At 44.7% G+C, this 15,489-nt stretch overlaps 1 protein-coding gene across 1 annotated transcript in view; it reads left to right on the plus strand.

Annotated features, from left to right (window-relative positions):
- The window catches only part of LOC134336481 (uncharacterized), a 220,847-nt gene that overhangs the window by 202,961 nt on the left and 2,397 nt on the right, over positions 1-15,489 (plus strand). The gene's annotated exons all lie outside the window — the stretch shown is intronic.

A 15,489-nucleotide genomic window follows, 5' to 3' on the forward strand; every position in this document is an offset into this window, starting at 1 on the left:
AGGGTTGCCAATGACCTAAGGTGGTGGGAAATCAGTAGTTTGTGTGGCATTGCTCTCCACCCCGCACGTAGCCCATTACACTGATCAGATCCTATCCTGAGAGTGCTCAGTGTGGGGTAGTGATTATCCTTGAAACAATAGCAAACAAATTAGTACAGTTCATGACAGGGTAGATGTTTCTCCTGGCTGGGTTGGCGAGAATTAGGGGTCACAGTCTCACACTAAGTGGCTGGCCGTGAGATGAGAAAAAATATCTTCAGTCAGAAGACAGTGATTGTTTAGAATTCTCCACTCTAGAGATCTCTGGAGGTTCAATTGCCAATAGAAACCAAGAAATTTCTGGTTGAATCATTGGATATGGTGTTAGTGCAAAGAAGTAGCACTGACGCTGAAAGATCATTCATAAACTCATTGAATACTGGAGCAGATGATGAGTGGCCTATTTCCACTTTTATTACTTCTGTTGCTATGCTTTTACATTTATGCTGAACAATGAGAACGTACCTGGCTGATGCTGTGAGTAACACATTGTCAACTTCCTTATTCATGTCTCTTTGCTGAACTCTTATGGGGTTTGTTTCTTGTTCATTGCTCCTAATAATCAAAGGCCATAAACTACACCAATATGTGGCCAAATAGATTGATAACTGAGACAATGGCTGCTGTGTCATGATGATATCACTAACTGTGTCACTAATGCTGAGCAAACCTGAACCACAGTAAGTGAAGCTCTATTTGTAAGTATCTAGACCAATTTTCCAGCAGGTGCTAATGAGACTATAGGATCAGAATCAGGCTATTTGGCCCATTGGGTATGATCGTCCATTTGATCATAGTTGATTTATTTTCTCTCTCAACCCTTTCCTCTGGCTTTCTCCTCATAACCTTTGGCACTCTTATTTATCCAGAACCTATCTTGGCATTAGCAGCGGACCAATCGATTCGGGGAGAGAGAGAGATTTGCACAGGTCAGGGAGAAAAGTTTAACAAAGGAGCATTTTGCGGGGCTCGGTGCTTTAGAACAGTGGGTATGACTGCGAGGCCAGTTTTCTGTTCTGGGTGTCAGATGTTGGATGTCTGGAAGACTTCCAGCCTCCCTGATGGCCACATCTGTGCCAGGTGCATCGAGCTGCAGCTCCTTAGAGACCGAGTAAGGGAACTGGAGCTGCAGTTCAATGAACTTCGGCTTGTTAGGGAGAGTGAGGAGGTGATAGACAGGAGTTACATGCAGGTAGTCACCCTGGGGCCAAAGGAGACAGGTAAGCCGGTGACCATCAGGAGAGGGAAGGGAGGGCCACAGGTAGTGGAGAGCACTCCTGTAGCTGTCCCCCTTAAAATAAGTACTCCATTTTGAGTGATGCTGGGGGGTACAACCTACCTGGGGGAAGCAACTGTGGCCATGCCTCTGCCACTGAGTCTGGCCCTGTAGCTCAGAAGGGTAGGGAATGGAAGAGGAGGGCAGCAGTAGAAGAGGACTCTACAGTTAGAGGGGCAGATAGGCAATTCTGTGGATGCGAAAAAGAAACAAGAATGGTAGTTTGGCCTCCCAGGTACCAGGGTTCATGATGTTTCGGAGCGCGTCCACAATATCCTGAAATGGGAGGGTGAGCAGCCAGAGGTTGCGGTACATACTGTACCAATGGCATAGATAGAAAAAGGGTTCACCACGGTTCCTGTACCCTACCATCCCTTTCCTGTCTCATTGGAACATACTTATACAGAACACCAGGCAAATAACACCTGAACATTTGCCACATTTCCGTTGTACATTTCCCTGAGAACATCTACTCCAAATTTATGCTTCCAAATTCCAGCCTGATAGCTTGATATTTCCCCTTACTCCAATTAAATATTTTCCTGACTGGTTTGTTCCTATCCCTCTGCCATGATATGGTAAAGGAGATAGAATTGTGATCACTATCTCCAAAATGCTCTCCCACTGAGACCTGACACCTGACCAAATTCATTTCCCAATACCAGATCAAGGACAGTCCCTCCTCTTGTAGGCTTATCTACATGTCAGAAAACCTTCCTGAGCACACCTAACAAACTCCACCCCATCTAAACCCCTTGCTCTAGGGAGATACCAATCAATATTGGGGAAATTAAAATCTCCCATCACGACAACCCTGTTATTAGTGCACTGTTCCAGAAACTGTCTCCCTACCTGCTCCTCAACATCCCTGTTACTATTGGGTGTCTATAAAAAACACCCAGTAGAGTTATTGACCCCTTCCTGTTTCTAACTTCCACCCACAGAGACTCAGTAGACAATCTCTCCACGATTTCCTCCTTTTCTGCAGCCGTGACACTATCTCTGATCAGCAGTGCCACGCCCCCACCTCTTTTGCCCCCCTCCCTGTCCTTTCTGAAACATCTATAAGCCTGGCACTCTAAATAGCCATTCCTGCCCCTGTGCTGTCCAAGTCTCTGTAATGGCCACAACATCAGAGCTCCAAGTACTGATCAATGCTCTAAGCTCATCTGCTTTGTTCATGATAGGCATTGCATTAAAATAGACACATCTCAAACCATCAGTCTGAGCACATCCCTTCTCTATCACCTACCTATCCTCCCATGCACACTGCCTACAAGCTTTCTCTATTTGTGAGCCAAACGTCCCTTCCTTCGTATCTTCAGTTCGGTTCCAACCTCCCAGCAATTCCAGTTTAAACTTTCTCCGAAAGCCTTAGCAAACCTCCCTGCCAGGATATTGGTCCTCCTCGGATTCAAGTGCAACCCATCCTTATTGTATAGGTCACACCTGCCCCAAAAGAGGTCCCAATGAGCCAGAAATCTGAATCTCTGCCCCCTGCTCCAATCCCTCAGCCACACATTTATCCTCCACCTCACTCTATTCCTATACTCACTGTCGTGTGGCACAGGCAGTAATCTCGAGATTACTATCCTTGTGGCCTCGCCTCTCACCTCCTTTCCTAACTCCCTGTAGCCTGTTTTCAGGACCTCCTTCCTTTTCCTACCTATGTCTTTGGTACCAATATCTACCACACCTCTGGCTGTTCACCTCCCACTTCAGGATATAGTGGATATGATCAGAATCATCCCGGACCCTGGAACCTGGGAGGCAAACTACCACCGTGTTTCTTTCCCGCGTCCAAGGAATCACCTGTCTGACCCCCTAACTATAGAGTTCCCAATCATTGCTGCCATCCTCTGCCTTTTCCTGCCCTTCTGAGCCATAGGGTCAGACTCTGTGCCAGAGGCGCAGCCACTGTTGCTTCCCCCAGGTATTCCGTTCCCCCCCACAACAGTACCCAAGCAGGAGTACTTATTGTTAAGGGGGACAGCCACAGGGGTACTCTCTGGCATCTGCCTCTTGCTCTTCCCTCTCCTGACTGTTACCCAATTATCTGTCTCCTGAAGCCCCAATGTGACTACCTGTCTATAGATCCTCTCGATCACCTCCTCACTTTCCCTGACCAGACGAAGGTCATCAAGCTACATCTCCAGTTCCCTAACCCGGTCCCTAAGGAGCTGCAGCTCGATGCACCAGCACAGAAGTGGCTGTCCGGGAGGGCGGGATTCTCCTGGACATCCCACATCAGACACCCAGTACAGAACACCAGTCTTACAGACAGACTTCCTATTCCTATTGTTCACAAATAACTTAGCTCACCTTGACCTGTTATCGCCGAAGCCCCATTGAGCCAAAGCCCTCCTACTCTGACTCCCTCTACTCTTGTGCCCACTCTATAAAGCTGTCTTCTTTTGAAATTCTTCCTGCCGATCTAACTCGCTGACATCCACGCTTCTACTCACCTGTGCCTCGATCAAACTGCTGAAGTAAAAATGCTCTCCTTTGAAATTCTTCCTGCCGGTCTAACTCACTGATGTCCACGTGCCTGCTCAGTCATGTCTCAATCAAAAAAAAAGGGGGACAGGGAATCAGACTTTTGGATCATTCGGACCTCCTCTCGGGCAGCTGTGACCTGTACTAAAAGGATGGGTTGCACTTGAATCCGAGCGGGACCAATATCCTGGTGGGGAGGTTTGCTAATGCTGTTGGGGAGGGTTTAAATTAGATTTGCAGGGGCGTGGGAACTGAAATGAAGAGGCAGAGGATGAGGAGGTTGGCGCACAAGTAGGGACAGCTTGTAGGGAGTTTCTGAGGAAGGATAGGCAGATGTTAGAGCAAAGATGCACTCAGTCTGATGGTTTCAGATGTGTCTATTTTAATGCAAGGAGTATCATGAACAAGGCCAATGATCTTAGAGTGTGGATGAATACATGGAACTGTGACGTTGTGGCTATTACAGAGACATGGATGTCTCAGGAACAGGAATGGCTGCTTAGTGTGCCAGGCTTTAGATGTTTCAAAAAGAACAGAGAGGGAGGCAAAAGTGGTGGGGACATGGCATTGTTAATTAGGGACATAGTGTCATGGTTGCAGCAAAGGAGGAAATCATGGAGGGATGGTCTACTGAGTCAGTGTGGGTGGAAGTCAGAAACAGGAAAGGGGCAATAACTCGACTGGGTGTTTTTTTATAGACCCCCCTCCCAATAGTAACAGGGATATCAAGGAGCAGATCGGGAGGCAGATTCTGGAATGGGGCAATAACAATAAGGTTGTTGTGATGGGAGATTTTAACTTTCCTAATATTGATTGGCATCTCCCTAGAGCAAGGGGTTTAGATGGGGTGGTTTGTTGGGTGTGTTCGGGAAGGTTTCCTGATGCAATATGTAGATAAGCCAACAAGAGGAGAGGCTGTACTTGACTTAGTATTGGAAAATGAACCTGGTCAGATATCAGGTCTCTCGGTGGGAGAGCATTTTGGAGGTAGTGACCACAACTCTATCTCCTTCACCACAGCACTGGAAAGGGTTGGGAGCAGATAATTTGGGAAAACATTTAATTGGGGTGGGGGAAATATGATGCTATTAGGCAGGAACTTGGGGGTGTAAATTGGGAGCAGATGTTCTTAGGGAAAGGCATAAATGTGGCATAGAGTTCTGTATAGGTATGTTCCATTGAGGATGGTAGGGTTAAAGAACCATGGTGTACAAAATATGTAGAAAATCTAGATAAGAAGAAAAAAAAAGATTACGAAAGGTTCAAGAAACTAGGTACTGTTAGAGCTCTAGAAAATTACAAGGTTGCTAGGAAGGACCTTAAGAATAGAATTAGGAGAGCCAGAAGCAGCCACAAGAAGGCCTTGGTGAACAGGATTAAGGAAAACCCCAAGGCATTCTACAAGCATGTGAAGAGCAAGAGGATGAGCTGTCTGAGAGTAGGACCAATCAGTTGAGGTTGTGGAAAGGTGTGCATGGATTTGGAGGAGGTAGCGGAGGTACTTAATGAATACAACAGGAATTCTGCAGATGCTGGAAATTCAAGCAACACACATCAAAGTTGCTGGTGAACGCAGCAGGCCAGGCAGCATCTGTAGGAAGAGGTGCAGTCGACGTTTCAGGCCGAGACCCTTCGTCAGGACTAACTGAAGGAAGAGTGAGTAAGGGATTTGAAAGTTGGAGGGGGAGGGGGAGATCCAAAATGATAGGAGAAGACAGGAGGGGGAGGGATAGAGCCAAGAGCTGGACAGGTGATAGGCAAAAGGGGATACGAGAGGATCATGGGACAGGAGGTCCGGGAAGAAAGACAAGGGGGAGGGGACCCAGAGGATGGGCAAGAGGTATATTCAGAGGGACAGAGGGAGAAAAAGGAGAGTGAGAGAAAGAATTTGTGCATAAAAGTAAGTAACAGATGGGGTACGGGGGGAGGTGGGGCCTAGCGGAAGTTAGAGAAGTCGATGTTCATGCCATCAGGTTGGAGGCTACCCAGACGGAATATAAGGTGTTGTTCCTCCAACCTGAGTGTGGCTTCATCTTTACAGTAGAGGAGGCCGTGGATAGACATGTCAGAATGGGAATGGGATGTGGAATTAAAATGTGTGGCCACTGGGAGATCCTGCTTTCTCTGGCGGACAGAGCGTAGATGTTCAGCAAAGCGGTCTCCCAGTCTGCGTCGGGTCTCGCCAATATATAAAAGGCCACATCGGGAGCACCGGACGCAGTATATCACCTCAGTCGACTCACAGGTGAAGTGTTGCCTCACCAGGAAGGACTGTTTGGGGCCCTGAATGGTGGTAAGGGAGGAAGTGTAAGGGCATGTGTAGCACTTGTTCTGCTTACATGGATAAGTGCCAGGAGGGAGATCAGTGGGGAGGGATGGGGGGGACGAATGGACAAGGGAGTTGCGTAGGGAGTGATCCCTGCGGAATGCAGAGGGGGGGGGAGGGAAAGATGTGCTTAGTGGTGGGATCCCGTTGGAGGTGGCGGAAATTACGGAGAATAATATGTTGGACCCATAATATGGAGGCCCCACCTCCCCCTTGTACCCCATCTGTTACTTATTTTTATGCACACATTCTTTCTCTCACTCTCCTTTTTCTCCTTCTGTCCCTCTGAATATACCTCTTGCTCATCCTCTGGGTCCCCCCCCCCGCCCCCTTGTCTTTCTTCCCAGACCTCCTGTCCCATGATCCTCTCGTATCCCCTTTTGCCTATCACCTGTCCAGCTCTCGGCTCTATCCCTCCCCCTCCTGTCTTCTCCTATCATTTTGGATCTCCCCCTCCCCCTCCAACTTTCAAATCCCTTACTCACTCTTCCTTCAGTTAGTCCTGACAAAGGGTCTCGGCCTGAAACGTCGACTGCACCTCTTCCTACAGATGCTGCCTAGTACTTAATGAATACTTTGCTTCAGTATTCTCCAAGGAAAAACACATTGGCAATTGTGACGATGACTTACAGTAGACTGAAACGCTTGAGCATATAGACGTTAAGAAAGAAGATGTGCTGGAGCTTTTGAAAAGCATTAAGTTAAATAAGTCTAGATGAGATGTACCCCAGGCTACTGTGGGAAGCAAGGGAGGAGATTGCTGAGCCTCTTGTGATGATCTTTACATCATCAATGGTGACGGAATAGGTTCCAGAGGATTGGAAGGTTGAAAATGTTATTCCCTTGTTCAATAAAGGGAGTAGAGATAACCCAGGAAATTATAGACCAGTGAGTCTGGCTTCAGTGATGGGCAAGTTGTTGGAGAATGTCCTGAGAGACAGGATTTATGAGCATTTGGAGAGACATAATCTGATTAGGGATAGTTAGCATGGTTTTGTCAAGGGCAGATTGTGCCTTATGAGCCTGATCGAATTCTTTGAGGATGTAAACAAAACACATTGATGAAGGTAGAGCAGTGGATGTAGTGTATATGGATATCAGTAAGGCATTAGATAAGGTTCTCCATGCCAGGCTCCTTCATAAAGTAAGGAGGCATGGGATCCAAGGAGACCTTGTTTTGTGGATTCAGAATCGGCTTGCCCACAGAAGGCAAACAGTGATTGTAGATGGTTCTTAATCTGCATGGAGGTCAGTGACCAGTGGTGTTCCACAGGGATCTGTTCTGGGACCCCTCCTCTTTGTGATTTTTAAAAACAACCTGGATGAAGAAGTGGAAGGGTGGGTTAGTAAGCTTGCTGATGACCACAAAGGTTGGGGGTGCTGTGGATAGTCTGGCGGGTTGTCAGAGGTTACAGCAGGACATCGATAGGATGCAGAACTGGGCTGAGAAGTTTCAGATGGACTTCAACCCAGATAAGTGTGGTGGTTCATTTTGGTAGGTCCAATTTGAAGATAGAATATAATATACGTAAATAGTAAGTCTCTTGGCAGTGTGGAAGATCTGAGAGATCTTGGGGTCCATGTCCATAGGACACTCAAAGCTGCTGCACAGTTTGACAGTTTTATTAAGAAGGTATATGGTGTGTTGGCATTCATCAACTGTGGGATTCAGTTCAAGAGCCGCGAGGTAACGTTACAGCTATATCAGACCTTGGTCAAACCCTACTTCAGATCTGGTCACCTCACTACAGGAAGGATGTGGATAATATAGAGAGAGCGCAGACGAAATTTACAAGAATGTTGCCTTGGTTAGATAGCATACCTTATGAGAATAGGTTGAGTGTACTTGGCCTTTTCTCCTTAGAGTGATGGAAAATGAGAGGTGACTTGATAAATGTGTATAAGATGATGAGAGGCATTGATCGTGTGGATTGCCAGAGGCTTTTTCCCAGAGCTGAAATGGCTAATACGAGGGGGCATAGTTTTAAGGTACTTGGAAATAGGAACTGAGGGGATGTCAGGGGTAAGTTTTTCCACACAGAGTGCAGTGGGTGCACAGCAGGCACTGACGATGGCGGTGATGGAAGTGGATGCAATAGGGTCTTTTAAGATAGGTACATGAATTCTATCTCGGCCTTTCAGCATTTGGTAGGTTTCAATTTTATCCCCCCTCATTCTTCGAAACTCCTGCGAGTACAGGCCAGAGCCATCAAACATTTCTCATATGTTAACCCTTTCATTCCAGGGATCATTTTCATAAACCTCCACTGGATTTTCTCCAACACCAGCACATCCTTTCTTAAATATGGGGTCCAAAACTGCTCACGATACTCCAAGTGTGGTCTGCTGACCATTGATTATAAAGTCTCAGCATTACATCCTTGCTTTTATATTCTATTCCCTCACCATGAATGCTAACGTTCTATTTTCCATTCTTACTACTGATTCAATCCGCAAGTTAAACTTTAGGGAATTCTACTCTAGGACTCACAAGTCCCTTTTGCACCTCTGATTTCTCAATTTGCTCCCCATTTAGAAAAATAGTCTACATATTTATTCCTTCTTCCAAAGTGCACGACCATACACTTCCCTACACTGTACTTTATCTGAAACCTCTTTTTGCATTCTCCTAATTTGTCCAAATCCTTCTTCAGCCTACCTGCGTTCTCAACACTACCTGCCCCTCCACTCACCTTTCTGTCATCTGCATTGACCTGGATATGACAATTTTTAAAAATCTACCTACATTAGTAAGCTGAAATTAAGACAGAAGATGCCGGGGACACTCAGAGAATCAAGTTGTGGAAAGAGAAATAATATTAATGAGTTAAGTCCAACCAAAGTCTCTCATCAAAACTGGAAATGATTGCTAATATGATCAAAACCAGGAAAGCAGATATTTTGTGTGATTTCTGCACAGAACAGGAAGAATGGACTTAATATCAAGGTATTGAAGTGATGTTATGATAAGATTATTTAATTCAATTAATCTAACTTAGAATAGTGCAAATGTATATTCTTTTCCTTCGGTAGTCAATTGCGATTAAGAAAGATTAGCTTCCAAGGTGGCTAATGAGGCTAATGAAGGAATTGCAACTTATCCACGGATGGAGTAGAATGTGCCAAGCAAAATGTGGCTTATAAAGTGATTCACTTCTTCTACAGTTTATGCAGGGCTTTATGTACCCACATTGCATTGCCATGAGGTTCACAATGTCATCCTGAATAGCCCTTCTCCCTGTGAGTGATCATGGGCCAGGGATTCCCAACAGTCGAAAGGAACATTGCATTTTTTTCCTTGAACCAATCCACTTGGTAATCCCTTCCACTGATAAATGATGTACATACTATTTACCCTAACACAATTGATTGAACTTGATTTTTCTGAAGTCTTCTTGCCATGGCCATGAGCACTCATTGCTAAGCTGGCTGGCTTTTGTAGATGTTGCTCAGTATTCTACTTAAAATTATAAAGATTGATAAGTTACAGAACCTGGGCCTCTGTACCTGCTTCTGCAATTGGATCCTCGACTTCTTAACCAGAAGACCACAATCTATCTGGATTGGTGATAATATCTCTTTCTCACTGATAATCAACACTGGTGCACCTCAGGAGTGTGTGCTTAGCCCACTGCTCTACTCTCTCTATACTCATGACTCTGTGGCTAGGCATAGTTCAAATACCATCTATAAATTTGCTGATGATAAAACCATTGTTGGTAGAATCTCAGATGGAGACGAGAGGGTGTACAGGATAAACGATGTACATACTATATGCCAACTAGTGGAGTGGTGTCGCAGCCACAACCTTGCCCTCAACTTCAGTCAGGCGGAAGAGCTGATTGTGAATTTCTGAAGGGTAAGACAAAGGAACACATACCAATCCTCATGGAGGGATCAAAAGTGGAGAGAGTGAGTAGTTTCAAGTTCCTGGGTGTCAAGATCTCTGAAGACCTAACCTGATCCCAACAAATTTCACGACATATGCTGATGATAGTAAACCTGATTCTGATTCTGAAGTTCAATGTATTTCAAATAATTGTCATTTTCACTTTCATTTTTAAATCTTTTTTATTAGTTATTATTGAAGATCAAGAAAAAATACTTCAAAGTAATCAAGTCAACATGTCAATATGTACAATGAGAAATTAAATTACCAAATAACTGATTAACAAAGCTAAACAATATATTAATAATAAGAAGAAAAATAAAGTGTTAAAACTATTTTTTTGGAAAAAAGAAATAAGGAATAAAGAACCCTTCGTAACTAAAACAAAAAAACCCTGCTAACGAAAAAAGAGAAAAAAAAGAGACCCACTGGGAGCACAACCCCAGAGCTATACACCTTACAAGCTTCCATAAAAGAAAAACATCAATCCGCCAACTCAAATCCATTGAAACAAGAATCAGAAGGAAACCATCTTAATTAACTTAAATCAGATGATAGTAGCGGGCAAAAGAACCCCAGCTTTTCTCAAAGTCAAATCGAGCATCAAAAGTTCGACTTTTGATTTTCTCCAACCTAAGACATAGCATCACCTGAGAGAACCATTGTTTCAAAGTGGGAGCAGAGACATCTTTCCATTTCAGTATAATAGCCCTTCTGGCCAATAACGTAACAAATGCAATTATATGTTGGCCTGATATAGAAATACCATGAATATATTGAGGGATTATACCGAACAAAACTGTCAATTTATTAGGTTGTAAATTAATTTTAAAGCTTTAGAAATTGTAGAGAAAATAGATTTCCAAAACTGTTTCAATACAGAACACGACCAAAACATATGTGTGAATATAGCTGTCTCAGTTTTACATCTATCACACTGACTATCAACATTAGGAAATATTTTAGACAATCTCTCCTTTGTCAAATAGTAATGATGTACAATTTTAAATTGAATTAAGGAGTGACTGGCACAAATCGAAGAAGAGTTAACAAACTTCAAAATTTGCAACCAATCCTCTGTTATTAAGGTCACGTTAAGCTCTCTTTCCCAATCTTGCTATAATTGTCATAGGATACAAGGTATCAATTTATCAATCACATTCAGTCGATAAAGAATGAACATCAAGGCTAAGTCTTTAGCTATTTTCTCCATCTACACACACTTGAACAAGCCCATTCAATTTTTAAAACATGGGGGTGGATAATATCCATTGGTGTTACTTTTCTGGTGCATCTGTTAGCAGAATTCTAGACGATGTCTATACTATATGTAGCAGACAGATGAGAGAGCCCTGATAGGCATTTGCACCCAATAATTATGTTATTGATTCCTCAAATTGTTTCTGCAGAAAATGGTCAACTTCAATAAAGACTCAATCCTGGTTGACTACCATGGAGTCCTGGAGATTTGCCTGTTTCAGGTATACAAATTGCTCCTGCAGTTGACTTGGTTGTAGGCAAAATCAATGATGGTGGCAAATCAGCATATAGGAGGGACATTGAAAATCTGGTTAAGTTGTGCCACCATAATAACCTCTCACTTAACGTCAGGAGGAAGAAGCCAGAAGTCCATGAACCAATTCTCATTAGTGAACCAAAAGCACGACTGTGCAGGAGCAAAAGCAGCTTCATAGAGCGGGTATCTCAGGAGCAGGCATTGGAGTGGAGGAAGTCTTTGGCGGTAACGGGCCAAGGTGATGTAAGTTACTTGTGAAGTTACTAGGAATATGAAGAATGTCTGTGAGGCCGGTATTCTGCACTGGGTGTGGATGTGAGATGTACAGAAGACACCCAGCCTCCCAGACAGCCATATCTGCACCAGGTGCGTTGAGCTACAGCTCCTTAAGGACCGGGCTAGGGAATTGGAGATGCAGCTTGTCTGGTCAAGGTCAGTGGGGAGGTGATAAATAGGAGCTATAGGCAAGTAGTGACACTAGGGCCTTGGGAGACAGAGAAGTGGGTAACAGTCAGGAGAGTGAAGAGCAAGAGTCAGATACTGGAGAATATTCCTGTGGCTGTCCCCCTTAACAATAAGTACCTCTGTTTGAGTACTGTTGGCAGGGACGACCTACCTGGGGGAGGCAACAGTGGCTGTGCCTCTGGCACAGAGTCTGGCCCTGTGGCTCAGAAGGGTAGGGAAAGGAAAGGCAGAGGATGGCAGAAGTGATAGGGGACTCTATAGTTAGGGGGTCAGACAGGTGATTCTACGTACACAGGAAAGAAACACGATGGTAGTTTGCCTCCCAGGTGCCAGGGTCCGGGATGTTTCTAATCGTGCCCATGATATCCTGAAGTGGGAAGGTGAACAGCCAGAGATCGTGGTACATATTGATACCAACAACATAGGTAGGAAAAGGGTGGTAGACCTGAAAACAGACCACAGGGAGTTAGGAAAGAAGCTGAGAAGCAGGACAACGAGGACAGTAATCTCAGGATTACTGCCTGTGCCACACGACAGTAAGTATAGGAATAGAGTGAGGTGGAGTATAAATGCGTGGCTGAGGGATTGGAGCAGGGGGCAGGGATTCAGATTTCTGGCTCATTGGGACCTCTTTTGGGGCAGGTATGACCTGTACAATAAGGATGGGTTGCACTTGAATCCGAGGAGGACCAACATTCTGGCAGGGAGGTTTGCTAAGGCTATCGGGGAAAGTTTAAACTAGAATTGCTGGGAGGTTGGAACCGAACTGAAGATACGAAGGAAGGGGCGTTTGGCTCACAAATAGAGAAAGCTTGTAGGCAGTGTGCATGGGAGGATAGGTAGGTGATAGAGAAGGGATGTGCTCAGACTGATGGTTTGAGATGTGTCTATTTTAATGCAATGAGTATCATGAACAAAGCAGATGAGCTTAGAGCATTGATCAGTACTCGGAGCTATGATGTTGTGGCCATTACAGAGACTTGGATGGCTCAGGGGCAGGAATGGCTACTTAGAGTGCCAGGCTTATAGATGTTTCAGAAAGGACAGGGAGGGGGGCAAAAGAGGTGGGGGCGTGGCACTGCTGATCAGAGATAGTGTCACGGCTGCAGAAAAGGAGGAAGTCATGGAGAGATTGTCTACTGAGTCTCTGTGGGTGGAAGTTAGAAACAGGAAGGGGTCAATAACTCTACTGGATGTTTTTTATAGACCACCCAACAGTAACAGGGACATCGAGGAGCAGATAGGGAGACAGATTCTGGAATGGTGCAGGGTTGTCGTGATGGGAGATTTTAATTTCCCCAATATTGATTGGCATCTCCCTAGAGCAAGGGGTTTAGATAGGGTGGAGTTTGTTAGATGTGTTCAGGAAGGTTTCCTCCTTAACTATTGCACTGGAGAGGGATAGGAACAGACAAATTAGGAAAGCATTTAATTAGAGTAAGGGGAAATATGAAGCTATCAGTTAGGAACTTGGAAGCATGAATTGGGAGAAGATGTTCTCAGGGAAATGTACGTAAGAAATGTGGCAAATATTCAGGGGATATTTGTGTGGCATTCTGCACAGGTACGTTCCAGTGAGACAGGGAGAGGATGGTAGGGTAGAGGAACCATGGTATACAAAGGCTCTAGAAAATCTAGTCAAGAAGAAAAGAAAAGCTTACGAAAGGCTCAAAAAACTAGGTAATGATAGAGATCTATTAAATTATAAAGCTAGCAGGAAGGAGCTTAAGAATGAAATTGGGCAGCCAGAAGGGGCCATGAGAAGGCCTTGGTGAGCAGGATTAAAGAAAACCCCAAGGCATTCTACAAGTATGTGAAGAGCAAGAGGATAAGACATGAGAGAGTAGGACCAGTCAAGTGTGACAGTGAAAAAGTGTGTATGGAACTGGAGCAGGAAGTGGAGGTACTTAATGAATATTTTTCTTTTTAGTATTCACTATGGAAAAGGAATTTGGTGATTGTAGGGATAACGTGCAGTGGACCAAAAAGTTTGAGCATATGGACATTAAGAAAGAGGATGTGCTGGAGCTTTTGGAAAGCATCAAGTTGGATAATTCACCAGGACCGGATGAGATATACCCCAGGCCACTGTGGGAGGTGAGGGAGAATACTGCTGAGCCTCTGGCAATGACCTTTGTATCATCAATGAGGATAGGAGAGAAGAGGTTCCGGAGGATTAGAGGGTTGCGGATGTTGTTCCTTTATTTAAGAAAGGGAGTAGAGATAGCCCTGGAAATTATAGACCACTGAGTCTTACTTCAGTGGTTGGTAAGTTGATGGAAAAGTTCCTGGGAGGCAGGATTTATGGACATTTGGAGAGGCATAATATGATTAAGAATAGTCAGCATGGCTTTGTGAAAGGCAGGCCATGCCTTAAGAGCCTGATTGAATTTTCTGAGGATGTGACTAAACACATTGATGAAGGTAGAGCAGTAGATGCAGTGTACATGGATTTCAGCAAAGCATTTGATAAAGTACCCCATACAAGGCTTATTGAGAGAGTAAGGAGGCATGGGATCCAAGGGGACTTTGCTTTGTGGATCCAAGATTGGCCTGCCTACAGAAGGCAAAGAGTGGTTGTAGACAGGTCATATCCTGCATGGAGTCGGTGATCAGTGGTGTGCTTATGGGAACTGTTCTGGAACCCCTTCCCTTTGTGATTTTTATAAATGACCTGGATGAGGAAGTGGAGGGATGGGTTAGTAAATTTGCTGATGACACAAAAGTTGGGGGTTTTGTGGAGAGTGTGAAGGGCTTTCAGAGGTTACTGCAGGACATCGATGGGATGCAAAACTGGGCTGAGAAGTCACAGATGGAGTTCAACCCAGATAAATATGTGGTTCATTTTGGTAAATCAAATATTATGGCACAATATAGTATTAATGGTAAAACTCTTGGCAGTGTGGAGGATGAGAGGGATCTTGGGTTCCAAGTCCATAGGACACTCAAAGCTGCTGCACAGGTTGACTCTGTGGTTAAGAAGTCATACAGTGTATTTGCCTTCATCAATAGTAGGACTGAGATCAAGAGCCAAGAGGTAATGTTACAGCTATATAGTACCCTGATCAGACCCCAATTAGAGAACTGCGCTCAGTTCTGGTCACCTCACTACAGGAAGGATGTGGAAACCATAGAAAGGGTGCAAAGGAGATTTACAAGGGTGTTTCCTGGATTGGGGAGCATGCCTTATGAGAATAGGTTGAGTGAACTTGGCCTTTTTTCCTTGGAGTGACGGAGGATGAGAGGTGACATGATAGAGGTATATAAGATGATGAAAGGAATTGATCATGTGGATAGTCAGAGGTTTTTTCCCAGGGCTGACAAGACGGCACAGTTTTAAGGTGCTTGGAAGTAGGTACAGAGGAGATGCAGGGGTAAGTTTTCTACGCAGAGAGTGGTGAGTGCATGGAATGAGCTGCTGGCGACGGTGGTGGAGGAGGATATGATAGGGTCTTTTAAGAGGCTCCTGGATAGGTACATTG

The sequence above is a fragment of the Mobula hypostoma genome, chromosome 22, assembly GCF_963921235.1.
Source record: "Mobula hypostoma chromosome 22, sMobHyp1.1, whole genome shotgun sequence".
Classification (NCBI taxonomy): Eukaryota; Metazoa; Chordata; class Chondrichthyes; order Myliobatiformes; family Myliobatidae; genus Mobula; species Mobula hypostoma.